This window comes from Tachyglossus aculeatus, chromosome 2, assembly GCF_015852505.1.
Source record: "Tachyglossus aculeatus isolate mTacAcu1 chromosome 2, mTacAcu1.pri, whole genome shotgun sequence".
In the NCBI taxonomy this organism is placed as follows: Eukaryota; Metazoa; Chordata; class Mammalia; order Monotremata; family Tachyglossidae; genus Tachyglossus; species Tachyglossus aculeatus.
In genome coordinates, this window is record NC_052067.1 from 4,379,424 (window position 1) to 4,393,782 (window position 14,359).

Below are 14,359 nucleotides of genomic sequence, written 5' to 3' on the forward strand. Positions count from 1 at the left end.
ATAAATACAATTGAATGAATGAATCGAGAAGTAGTGCTGCCTAATGAATAGAGCCGGGGCCTGGGAATCAGGAGACCCGGTTTCTAATCCCGACTGCCCCACCATCTGCTGTGTAACTTTGGGCAAGACACTTCACTTCTCTGTGCCTCAGTTACCTCATCTGTAACATGGGGATTAAGAGCGTGAGCCCTAAGTGGGACAGGGACTGTGTCCAACCTGATTATTCTTTCTCTGCCCCAGCACTTGGTACAGTGTCTGGCACATAAAAAGCGCTTAACAAATACTGTAAAAAACAAAGTATTGAGTGCTTACTGTGTGCAGAGCACGTACTAAGTGCTTGGGAGAGGACAATAGAACAGAGCTGGTAAACACATTCTGTGTTGCCCTGGCTTGCTCACTTTGTTCTTCCCCTCTCCCAGCCCCTCAGCACTTAAGTACATATCTGTCATTTTATTTATTTGTATTATTAATAATAATAATGGCATTTATTAAGCGCTTACTATGTGCAAAGCACTGTTCTAAGCGCTGGGGAGGTCACAAGATGATCAGGTTGTCCCAGAGAGGGCTCACAGTCTTAATCCCCATTTTACAGATGAGGTAACTGAGCCCAAGAGAAGTTAAGTGACTTGCCCAAAGTCACACAGCTGACAATTGGTGGAGCCAGGATTTGAACCCATGACCTCTGACTCCAAAGCCCATGCTGTTTTCCACTGAGGCACACTGCTTCTCTGTCTTGATTTCTGTCTCCTCGACTCCAGACTGTAAGCTCACTGTGGACAGGAAATGTCACTGTTTATTGTTGTATTGTACTTTCGCAAGCGCTTGGTACAGTGCTCTGCATACAGTAAGCACTCAAATATGATTGAATGAATGAAAGGAGCACACAGACTAATAATAATTGTGGGATTTGTTGAGCGCTCACTGTGTGCCAGATGCTGTACTAAACCCTGGGGTGGGTACAAGCAAATTGGGCTGGACACAATCCCTGTCCCACGTGAGGCTCACAGTCTCAAACCCCATTTTACGGATGAGGTCCCTGAGGCCCAGAGAAGTGAAGGGACTTACCCAAGGTCCCATAGCAGACAAGTGCCCAAGCGCTTAGTATAGTGCTCTGCACACAGTAAGCGCTCAATAAATACGATTGAATGAATGCAAGTGGCGGATTCGGGATTCGAACCCATGACCTTCTGATTCCCAAACCCATGCTCTACCCACTACTCCATGCTGCTTCAGACTAGACTAAATTCCATAAATCGGAAGTCTTTCCTTCATCCTTTCATAAATCAGAATTCTTCCCTTCATCCCACACGCCCCGTGAAAGACTCCAAGTCCCGGAAAATGGAATTTCGCCCGGGCAGAGATGATTTCAGGACAGGTATGGAGCAGGGCTTGCCAGCTAGCCTGGAAGTCCTCAGGTTACAAGGAAATTGATCTAATACACATGTTCGAGTGCCAGAAAGGGGCACAGGATTAAATCAGAGACAACAAAATGCCTGCAGTTCTGTGTTCACAGGAGTCTCCATCAGTCAGAGAGGGAGAAAAATAGCAGGCACCAGGAATCAAGCCTGGCTGTTAAATGCACCCTGAGGGCTTTGCACACTCTCATTTGCCGAGCTGAGAGTCAGAGCTGGTTACCAGAAGGACAAACTCCTTCAAAGATTAGCCTCCGACGATGATAACGGTATTTGTGAAGCGCTTACTATGTGCCAGTTCCTATATACAAAAATCATCAAGCCAGATACAGTCCCTCAAGGGGCTCCCAGGCTAATCAGGAGGGAGAACAGGTGATTTCATCGATGAATTAGACTTTAGACTGCAAGCTCCTTGAGGGGAGGGAATAGGACTGCCATCTCTGTTATAGGGTAATAATTATAGTAGTTGTTAAGACCCCTCTCAGGGTGGCACCTGGAGAGTTTCCAGTACTCTACCAGTCTTGGCTACGTGAGGGAAAGTCAAGCCGAGGCCTGTCCAGTCCATTCCTAGCTCGGCAGTGACTAGCCAGTGGCAGGTCATCACGTATAAGTCAAAAATCACCCCTGCTGGGCAGCAGCGGCCTGGGAGAGAGTCGAGGGCAGAGACTTGAGTTTATTCATTCAATCGTATTTATTGAGCGCTTACTGTGTGCAGAGCATGTGGAAAGTGGCAATGGTCAACCACTTCCGTATATCTATATATCTATATATCTATATATATCTACATATATAGATATATATAGATATATATAGATATATATATATATACGAACATATATACATATATATTCTGTATATATGTATATATGTTTGTACATATTTATTACTCTATTTTACTTGTACATATCTATTGTATTTATTTTATTTTGTTAGTATGTTTGGTTTTGTTCTCTGTCTCCCCCTTTTAGACTGTGAGCCCACTGTTGGGTAGGGACTGTCTCTATATGTTGCCAACTTGTACTTCCCAAGCGCTTAGTACAGTGTTCTGCACACAGTAAGCGCTCAATAAATATGATTGATTGATTGATTGATTCCTTATTTTTTCCTCAAGAAAACTCCGTGGATCCACCACCAGAACGATGGCAGGTGGAGAGCGGGACGTTCTGGGAGAGACTTGTGCGTGGTGTCACTATGGGTTGGAAAGGACTCGATGGCATAAGACAAGACTTGTTGAGAGCTTACTGTGTGCCAGGCACTGTACTAAGCTCTGGGGTGGATACATGGAAATTGGGTTGGACACCGTCCCTGAACCGCATGGGCCTCACAGTCTTACTCCCCATTTTACAGATGAGGGAACTGAGGCACAGAGAAGTGAAGCAACTTGCCGAAGGCCACTCAGCAGACAAGTGGTGGACCTGGAATTAGAATCCAGTTTCCCGGGCGCTTGGTACAGTGCTCTGTGCACAGTGTGCGCTCAAAAAAAATACCACTGATTGAAATATAGGCATATAAGCAGTGTGGCTCAGTGGAAAGAGCATGGGCTTTGGAGTCAGAGGTCATGGGTTCAAATCCCAGCTCCGCCAATTGTCAGCTATGTGACTTTGGGCAAGTCACTTAACTTCTCTGTGCCTCAGTTCCCTCATCTGTAAAATGGGGATTAAGACTGTGAGCCCCACTTGGGACAACCTGATCACCTTGTATCTCCCAGCACTTAGAACAGTGCTTTGCACATAGTAAGCACTTAACAAGTACCATCATCATTATTATTATTATTATTATTATTACTGAATAATCATTCATAACCTCTTTCATGGCTCTTATCCCCCAGTGCACTAGCACAGAGACTGGATGGAAATATAGTGGCTGATCTGATCGGATGTGAAGTCATCAGGAAGACGAGTCAGTCATTTTTAATACCCCATAATAATGCTCATAATAATAACAATAATGATATTAATAATGATAATAGCATTGCATAAGGCCAGTACTACCCCTGTAATAATAATAATGATATTTGTTAAGCACTTACTATGTGCCAAGCACTGTTCTAAGCATGAGGTAAACACAAGCTAATTGGGTTGTCCCATGCGGGGCTCAATCTTAAACCCCATTTTACAGATGAGGAAACTGAGGCACAGAGAAGTTAGACGGCTCAAAGTCACACAGCTGATAAACTGTGGAGCCGGGATTAGAACCAACGATCTCTGACTCCCAACCCAGGCTGTTTCCACTAAGCCACACCGCTTCTCAGAATGTGAATTTGCTTCTCTAGAATGTAAGCTCATTGTGGACACGGGATGGGTCTGCTTATTGTTCTATCAGACTCTCCCAAGCGTTTAGTACAGTGTTCCGCACACAGTAAGCGCTCAATAAATACAGTTGAATAAACACTAAGCACTGGGATTGATATAAGGTAATCAGGTCCCCCATGGAACTAATAGTCTGAGGAGGAGGGTGTACAGGGATTGAATCCCCATTCTGCTGATGAGGGAACTGAGACCAAGAGAAGTGAAGTCACTTGCCCAAAGTCAAGCAGCAGGAATGTGGCAGAGCCCGGATTAGAATCCAGGTCCTTCTGATTTCCAGGCCTGGGCCCTTTCCAATAGGCCACGCGGCTCCTCTGTACTTCCCAGAAGTCACTGTTATTCATGAGTCGTAGCAAGAAAAACAGAGAGAAGGGCAGATCTGCATTTCGGTGGAATTTCCATATAATCAGTCACTCAATCAAGCAGTGTTATTTATTGAGCGCTTACCCAAATTCTGAAGTGACATGGACAAACACTTGGAGGCAGTCTGGCCTAGTGGAAAGAGTCTGGGACAGAAGAATCAGAAGACTAGGGTTCTATTCCCAATTGGGTGACATCGGACAGGCAATTTAAACGTTTTGTGCCTCGGTTTTCTTGTCTGTAAAATGGGGATACAGCCCCCTCTCTCCCTACCTTTTAGACTATGAGTCCTTTGTGAGAAGGGGGTTGGCCTAAGGTTATCTTGTCTCCTACCCAGTGTCAACCACAGAGTAGGTGCTCAATAAGTAGTAGATAGTAATAGTAAATGGTGGAGGAATCTGAACGTCTCTGGAGAATGAAAATAGTCATGGGGAAGCACTTTAGACATTGGAAAATTACACTATTTAGGGAACCAATTCACCACCCAGATGTGTTTATTGGGGAGAAGCAGCGTGGCCTGGTGATGATGATGGTGTTTATTAAGCGCTTACTATGTGCCAAGCACTGTTCTAAGCACTGATGGATAGAGCAAGGGCCTGGGAGTAAGAAGGACCTAGATTCTAATCCCAGTTCCACCACTTGTCTGCTGTGTGACCTTGGGCAAGTCCCTTCACTTCTCTGTGCCTCAGTTACCTCACCTGTAAAACAGGGATTAAGACTGTGAACTAGAACTTTCCGAGAACTCTCTCCAAGCGCTTCAAACACCCCCGTTTCCAAGATTCATAACCCACGGTGGCCAGCGAGAGGGATCGACGAGGGACGGCAGGGTGACAGATGTTTTCTGACCGGTCTGAGTCAGAACGCTTTGTTCCACGAGATTCCCCGCGGATCTTAAAAGGGCTCCGATGAGAAATGCCATTAAAATTACACCGTCCAAATCAAGCCGTTAAAAAGCCGCAGCTACAGGTTTCCTTTGAACCGGTAATTACTTTTTCCTCTCTGGCACTTTCCAGACAATCCAGTGGCTAGATTACGAGACACCAAAGCGCACTTATTCATTCCCAGTTCCAAGGCAGGTGCCTAAGTGCTCCCCAGTTCCTAACAGAGCACTTATCTTGTACGGCTGGTTAATGGATCATGGCAGCAGCTTCGCGATATGGACCAGAGCTTCTTAAATTATAATAATGATGATAATTATGGTACTTGTTAAGCGCTTACTATTTACCAAGCACTGTTCCAAGCGCTGGGGTAGATACAACTTAAGTTGGACGCGGTTCCCGTCTCACACGGGGATCCCATTCTCCATCCCCGTTTTACAGATGAGGGAACCGAGAAGAGAAGTGACTTGCCCAAGGTGGACAAGTGGTGGAGCGGGATTAGAACCCAGGACCTTCTACTCCCAGGCCCCATGCTGCTTCTGCAAACTAGGGAGTTTAGATTAAGTTCCGCCTGTAGATTCTCTCCTGGCTTAGTACAGTGCTCTGAACACAGTAAGCGCTTAATAAATACTATTGCTCCTACTATGAGAATTGAGATAAGGACTCTGCTAACTGGAATGGTATGGCAGTCCTGAAAAATGAATCCTTCTCTTTCAGAGCAATTAATGAAAGGAGTAGTAGTAGTAACAATACTAATAGTACTTATTGAACGTCTACTGAGCGCATTGAACTAAGCTCTTGAAAAATATGACGCATTTCCTGCCCCTAAGGAGTTAGCTTGCGACCAAGCCCACACACTTTACTCCTCTAATGTGCTTAGTACAGTGCTCTGAGTGCTCAATAAATGCAACTGACTGACAGACTCAAACACTCCGTACTTACTGTGCCTCAATTTTGTCTCTCTCATTGACTCCCCCTGCTCACATCCTTCCTGTTTGAAACCCTTTCCCACTTTATATCTGTCAGACTATTGCTCTCCTCATCTTCCAATCATTTCTCCTCCAGGAAGCCTTCCCTGACTAATCTCTCATCTCCCTACCTTATTTCTCCTCCCCCTTATTAAAAAAAATCATATTTATTGAGTGATTGCTATGTATAAGCACTGGGGTAGCTACAGTCCATAACCCACATGGGGCTCACAGTCCTAATCTCCAATTTACAGATGCGGTAACTGAAGCCCAGAGAAGTGAAGTGACTTGACCAAGGTCACACAGCAAACAATAGTAATAATACTGATGATATCTGTTAAGCTTTTACTGTACCAAGCACTGTTGTAAGCACTGGGATAGATACAAGGTTACCAGTTGTCCCACGTGGGGCTCACAGTCTTCAGCCCCATTTTACAGATGAGGTAGCTGAGGCACAGAGAAGTTAAGTGACTGCCCAAAGTCACAAAACTGACAAGTGGAAGTGCTGGGATTAGAACTCACAACCTCTCTCAGGCCTGGGCTCTTTCCACTAGGCCATGCTGCTTTCCTTCTGCATCGTCCATGCTCAGACTCTGTAAACACTTTGATACACTCCTCCTCCAGGAGGCCTTCCCAGACTGAGCCCCTTCCTTCCTCTCCCCCTCGCCCCCCTCTCCATCCCCCCATCTTACCTCCTTCCCTTCCCCACAGCACCTGTATATATGTATATATGGTTGTACATATTTATTACTCTATTTATTTATTTATTTATTTTACTTGTACATTTCTATCCTATTTATTTTATTTTATTGGTATGTTTGGTTCTGTTCTCTGCCTCCCCCTTTTAGACTGTGAGCCCACTGTTGGGTAGGGACTGTCTCTATGTGTTGCCAATTTGTACTTCCCAAGCGCTTAGTACAGTGCTCTGCACATAGTATGCGCTCAATAAATACGATTGATTGATTGATTGATACCTTACCCACAGAAGCACTTATCAATCAATCAATCGTATTTATTGAGCACTTACTGTGTGCAGTGCACTGTACTAAGCGCTTGGGAAGTACAAGTTGGCAACATATAGAGACAGTCCCTACCCAACAGTGGGCTCACAGTCTGTATCTCTCCATTACCCCATGCCTTCCCTTCTATTTATATCTATAATTCCATTTATCTGTTATGATGGTATTGACACCTGCCTACTTGTTTTGTTGTCTGTCCCCCCCATTCTAAACTGTGAGCCTGTTGTTCGGTAGGAACTGTCTATCTGTTGCCTAATTGCACTTTCCAAGAGCTTAGTACAGTGCTCTGCACACAGTAAGTGCTCAATAAATACAATTGAAGGAATGAATGAGAAGCAGCATGGCTTAGTGGCTACAGCCTGGGAGTCACAGAATCTGGATTCTAAACCTGGCTCCACTGCTTAACATCTCTCTGCCTCAGTTCCCTCATCTGTAAAATGGGGGTGAAGACTGTGAGCCCTACGTGGGACAGGGACTGTGTCCAACCTGCTTACCTTGTATCTAGTCCAGTGCTTAGTACAGTGCTTGGCACATAGTAAAGATTTAAAAAATATTGTAAAAGAAAATAGGCTTGGTTGAAGTGATCCCTTCCCTCTAGAGAATTTACAATTTCTTCTAGACTCTGTCTGCCCATCTAGATTGTAAGATGCTGGAGGGCAGAGATCATGCTTAATTATTCTATCTTACTCTCTCGAGAACTCAGTAAAACACTCTGCTCAGAGAAAGTGCTCAGTAAAGACCATCGATTGGCAAAGCCCTTTAGCGTAAGCCCGCTCTGGGCTCGAAAACTGTCACTTCTTTAGATTATGAGCTCACTGCGGGTAAAGAACCAACTCTTATATTGTATCCTCCCAAGCACTTAGTACAGTGCTCTGCACTCAGTAAGTATTCAATAAATACCACTGATTAATATCCTTCTCCCCCTCCAGACAGTTGGCTCGCTGTGAGCAGGGAACTTGTCTACCAATTCTGTTATATTGTAATAATAATAATAATGGTGGTATTTGTTAAGTGCTTACTATGTGCCCCTTTTGGGGTAGGGACCATCTCTATATGTTGCAGATTTGTACTTTCCAAGCGCTCAGTACAGTGCTCTGCACATAGTAAGCACTCAATAAATATTATTGAATGAATGAATGTGCCAAGCTCTGTTCTAAGTGCTGGGGTAGATACAAGCTAATCAGGTTGCCCCACGAGGGGCTCACAGTCTTAATCCCCATTTTACAGATGAGGTAACTGAGGCACAGAGAAGCTAAGTGGCTTGCCCAAGGTCACACAACAGACAAGTGGCAGAGACGGGATTAGAACCCACTTCCTCTAACTCCCAAGCCTGGGCTCTTTCTGCTTAGCCACGCTGTACTCTCCCAGAGCCTGTTGTTGGGTAGGAATTGTCTCTATCCGTTGCCGAATTGTACTTTCTAAGCAATTAGTACGGTGCTCTGCACACAATAAGCACTCAAGAAGTAGCGTGGTTTAGTGGAAAGAACCCAGGCTTGGGAGTCTGAAGTCATGGGTTCTAATACCGCTTCTGCCACTTGTCAGCTGTGTGACTTTGGGCAACTCACTTAACTTCTCAGGACCTCAGTTCCCTAATCTGTAAAATGGGGTTGAAGCCTGTGAGCCCCACGTGGGACACCCTGATTAACTTGTATCTATCCCAGTGCTTAGAATAGTGCTTTGCACATAGTAAGCATTTAACAAATGCCATCATAATTATTATCATTATTAAACACCACTGATAACTGATTATTCCTGAGTAATTAGTACAGTGTGTTACACCCAGGAGGCTCTCAGTACACGTGACCTTGAGCAAATCAATTCACTTCTCTGGGCCTCAGGTTCCTCATCTGAACACCCCTCCCAAAAAAAAAAAAATGGGGACATAGATGGTGATCTCCATGTGGGATGGGGACTGTGTCCAACCCAATTTGCTTGCCTCCAAACCAGCGTTTAGTACAGAGCCTGGTGCATAGTAAATGCTTAATAACTGCCACTATTATTATCATGACCATTATCATTAAGATGAGGGCTACTATTAGAAAGGACAGAGTCTGACCAAGTCTACACTTGAAGGCCCTCGAGGGCATCTCGGTGGGGACCTGTATGCAGTCCCAGTGCCAAGCGAAACCCCAGAGGTCACGGGAAAAACATGGGGAAACTCGGGAATTTCTTCTTAATTGCAAAGCACGTGGCAACGGGAGCCCACGTGTGGGAGGTGTGATCACCTCACCACCTCACCCCTCGTCCTTCAGGGATGATCGACGAGGTCAAGGGGGCGGTGGGCGAGGGGGTCAACAGCTACAGAAAATAAAAAGACCACCATCCCACTCCCTCCACTGTCCTCCGAGGTGCCGGGAGGATACGGTCCCGTGGCTTCGGCCCCTGTACCCTGTGAGCTCGTGGTTTTTTAATGGTAATAATAATAATAATGATGGCATTTATTAAGCATTTACTATGGGCAAAGCACTGTTCTAAGCGCTGGGGAGGTTACAAGGTGATCAGGTTTTCCCACCGGGGGCTCACAGTCTTAATCTCCATTTTACGGATGAGATAACTAAGGCCCAGAGAAGTTAAGTGACTTGCCCAAAGTCACACAGCTGACAATTGGTGGAGCCGGGATTTGAACGCATGACCTCTGACTCCGAAGCCCAGGCTCTTTCCACTGAGCCATGCTGTTTCTCTAATGGTATTTGTTAATAATAATAATAATAATAATAATTGTGGTATCTGTTAAGCACTTTCTGTATGCCAAGCACAGTACTAAGTGCTGGGGTGAATACAAGCGAATTGGGTTGGACACAGTCCCTGTCCCACGTGGCGCTCACAGTCTCAATCCCCATTTTACAGATGAGGGAGCTGAGGCCCAGAGAAGTGAAGTGACTTGCCCAAGGTCACCCAGCAGACAAGTGGCAGAGCCGGGATTAGAACCCAGGTCCTTCTGACTCTCAGGCCTGGGCTCCTTCCGCTAGACTTGGCTGCTTCTGTGAGCCCATGTGGAACAGGGACTGCATCCTACCTCTGCCACATCTGCTGTGTGACCTTGGGCAAGTCACTTCACTTCTCTGAGCCTCAGTTCCCTCATCTGTAACAGGAGGATTAAGACTGTGAGTCCCCCGTGGGACAACCTGATCACCTTGCATCCCCCAGCGCTTAGAACAGTGCTTTGCACATACTAAGAGCTTAACAAATGTCATCATCATTATTATTATTATCCTACCTGATTTTCCAGCCACGAAGCAGCACGGCTTAGTGGAAAGAGCCCAGGCTTGTCAGTCAGAGGTTGTGGGTTCTGATCCTGGCTCTGCCAGCTGTGTGGCTTTAGGCAAGTCACTTAGCTTCTCTGTGCCAAAGTGACCTCATCTGTAAAATGGGGATGAAGACTGTGAGCCCGCCATGGGACAACCTGATTACCTTCATTCATTCATGCAATCACATTTATTGAGCGCTTACTGTGTGCAGAGCACTGTACTAAGCGCTTGGGAAGTACAAGTCGGCAACATATAGAGACGGTCCCTACCCAACAACGGGCTCAGTCTAGCAGGGGGAGACAGGCAACAAAACATGTAGACAGGTATTTGGCTGTCTACAAATTCAGTGGTATTTGTTAGATTGTGAATCGCCACTCCCTCTGCCAAAAAGGACAGTGACCATGTCTAATTAATAATAATGATGATGATGGCATTTACTAAGTGCTTCCTATGTGCAAAGCACTGTTCTAAGCGCTGGGGAGGTTACAAGGTGATCAGGTTGTCCCTTATGGGGGCTCACAGTCTTCATCCCCATTTTTCAGATGAGGGAACTGAGGCCCAGAGAAGTGAAGTGACTTGCCCAAAGTCACACAGCTGACAATTAGCAGAGCCAGGATTTGAACCCATGACCTCTGACTCCAAAGCCCAAGCTCTTTCCACTGAGCCACGCTGCTTCTCTTAATTCCCACCTGGACCCCTGTGACCTCTGAGCATTTGATATTCACCCCACTTTCCACCCCTCAGCACTTATGTACAGATCTTTAAATTATATAAATTATTTATTTATATTCATATGTCTTCCCCCCTCTAAATTGTAAGCTCGGTATCTGCAGGGAACGTGTCTGCTAATGAGAAGCAGCGTGGCTCAGTGGAAAGAGTCAGGGCTTGGGAGTCAGGGGTCATGGGTTCTAATCCCAGCTCTGCCACTTGTCAGCTGTGTGACTTTGGGCAGGTCACTTCACTTCTCTGTGCCTTAGTTACCTCATCTGCAAAATGGGGATTAAGACTGTGAGCCCCCCGAGGGGCAACCTGATCAATTTGTATCCCCCCAGCACTTAGAACAGTGCTTTGTACAAAGTAAGTGCTTAATAAATACCATCATTATTAATAAGAAGCATCGTGGTCTAGTGGAAAGAGCAGGGGCCAGGTCAGAGGACCTGAGTTCTAATCCTGGCTGTGCCACTTGTCTGCTGTGAACTGGGGCAAGTCATTTCACTTCTCTGGGCCGCAGTTATCTCATCTGTAAAATGGGAATTAAGACTGTGAGCCCCATGTAGGACACAGGGACTGTGTCCAACCAGATTACTTCGTATTGACTCCAGTGCTCAGAACTGTGGTTGGCACATAGTGAGCGCTTAACAAATACCATTAAAAAAGAATGACAATGCAATTGGCCTTTGGGGGCAGGGGAAGTAGTGCGCTGCAGCAGCATGGCCCCGTGGTTAGAGCACAGACCTGGGAATCAGACAAGCTGGGTTCTAATCTCAGTTCAATAGTAATAATAATAATAATAATAATAATAATAATAATAATAATAATAATAGTGATGGCAGTTGTTAAGCACTCACTATGTGCAAAGCACTGTTCTAAGCACCAGGGAGGATGCAAGGTGATCACGTTGTCCCACGTGAAGCTCACAGTCTTAATCCCCATTTTCCAGATGAGGTAACTGAGGCCCAGAGAAGTGAAGTGACTTGCCCAAAGTCACACAGCTTACAAGCCGTGGAGTTGGGATCCTTTACTGCTGTGTGACCTTGAGCAAGTCACCTCACTTCCCTGGGCCTCAGGTTCCCCATCTGTGAAACGGGGATGAAATAATAATAATAATAATGATGGTATTTGTTAAGCAGTTACTATGTGCAAAGCACTGTTCTAAGCACTGGGGAGGTTACAAGGTGATCAGCTTGTCCTTGGGGGGGCTCACAGTTTTAATCCCCATTTTACAGATGAAATACCTGTTCTCCCTCCTCCTTTGACTGAGAACCCCACGTTGGACCTGATCTCCTATAATAATGATGGTATTTATTAAGAGCTTACTTTGTGCCAAGCCCTGTTCTAAGCGCTGGGGAAGATACAAGGTCATCAGGTTGTCCCACATGGGGCTCACAGTCTTAATCCCCATTTTGCAGATGAGGTAACTGAGGCACAGAGAAGTTAAATGACTTACCCAAGGTCACGCAGCAGAGCCGGGATTAGAACCATCCTCTGACCCCCAAGGCCGTGCTCTTGCCACTAGGCAACACTGCTTCTCATATCCACCCTAGTGCTTAGTACAGTGCTCGACACACAGAGAGCACTTAAATGTCACAATTATTAACTACATATCTATAAATTATGTAATATAAATTATTCATATACATTAATGTCTGTCTCCCCCTCTAAACTGTGAGCTCCTTATGGACAGGGAACACATCTACAATTTCTGTTGTACTCTCCCAAGCACTTAGTACAGTGCTCAGTACCCAATAAGTGCTCAATAAATATCACTGATAGAGTGATTGATTCATAGTCAATCAATCAATCGTATTTATTGAGCGCTTACTGTGTGCAGAGCACTGTACTAAGCGCTTGGGAAGTACAAGTCGGCAACACACAGAGACAGTCCCTGCCCAACAGCAGGCTCCCAGTCTAGAAGGGGGAGACAGAGAACAAAACCAAACATACTAACAAAATAAAATAAATAGAATAGATATGTACAAGATAAATAGAGTAATAAATATATATAAACATATATATATATATATACACACATACAGGTGCTGTGGGGAAGGGAAGGAGGTAAGATGGGGGGATAGAGAAGGGGACAAGGGGGAGAGGAAGGAAGGGGCTCAGTCAGTCATCATTTATAGGTCTTTTATAAAAATAGGTGTGGAGTTGGGGAGGGGAATATACCTGTCCTCTATCGCTCAGGGATATTAAACGGATAATCCATCAATCAAAAGTATTTATTGAGCACTTACTGGGGACAGAGCACTGTACTAAGTGCTTGGGCGAGTACAGAGAGTGAGGATAAATCAGATGTTTTCTTCACATCTGAACTTATCTGTTGGAATCATGGGCTCAGAGTGACACGAAGCCACCCTCAAAATGCACCTCTCCTTTTATTAATAGCTCTCGTCTCATTTCCACCACTTCTTTCCAAACAAATTAATTTCCAGCTCTGACATTTGCTTTATGAGCATTTGAGACTCAGAGCTAAGAAAACAGCTTAACTAAGGACAGCGGGTAGGCAGAACGCAAAAGGTTATTTAGAGAATGACTAACACAGGGTGTGGGTTATTTAAGCCTCTTGGAATGGCTGTAGGTTGAGAGAAGCCTAAGGGAGCCTGAGAAATTGGGGTATACTGATCAGTGGCATTTATTAAGCTCCTACTGTGTGCAGAGAACTGTACTAAGCGCTTGGAAGAGTCCAACAGAATGAAATTGGTAGTCAGATCCCTGCCCACAAGGATCTCACAGTCTAGAGGGGGAGACAGGAGAAGCAGCATGGCTCAGCGGAAAGACCCCGGGCTTGGGAGTTAGAGGTCTTGGGTTCTAATCCCGGCTCCGCCACTTATCAGAGTGTGACTTTGGGCAAGTCACTTCACTTCTCTGGGCCTCAGTTCCCTCATCTGTAAAATGGGGCTTAAGACTGTGAGCCCCACATGGAACAACCTGATCACCGTGTATCTACCCCAGTGCTTAGAACAGTGCTTGGCACATAGTAAGTACTTAACAAATACCGTAATTATTATCATTATTATTATTATTATTATTAAGATAAATTACAGATGCATTCATAAGTGCCGTGGGGTTGAGGAAGGAGTGAATAATGCATGCAAATCCCAGTGCAAGGGTGATGCAGAAGACAGGGTGGCTCAGTGGAAAGAGCCCGGGCTTTGGAGTCAGAGGTCAGGGGTTCAAATCCCGGCTCCGCCAATTGTCAGCTGTGTGACTTTGGCCAAGTCACTTAACTTCTCTGTGCCTCAGTTCCCTCATCTGTAAAATGGCGATTAAGACTGTGAGCCCTCCGTGGGACAACCTGTATATACCTGTATATATGTATATATGTTTGTACATATTTATTACTCTATTTTACTTGTACATATCTATTCATTTTATTTTGTTAGTATGTTTGGTTTTGTTCTCTGTCTCCCCCTTTTAGGCTGTGAGCCCACTGTTGGGCAGG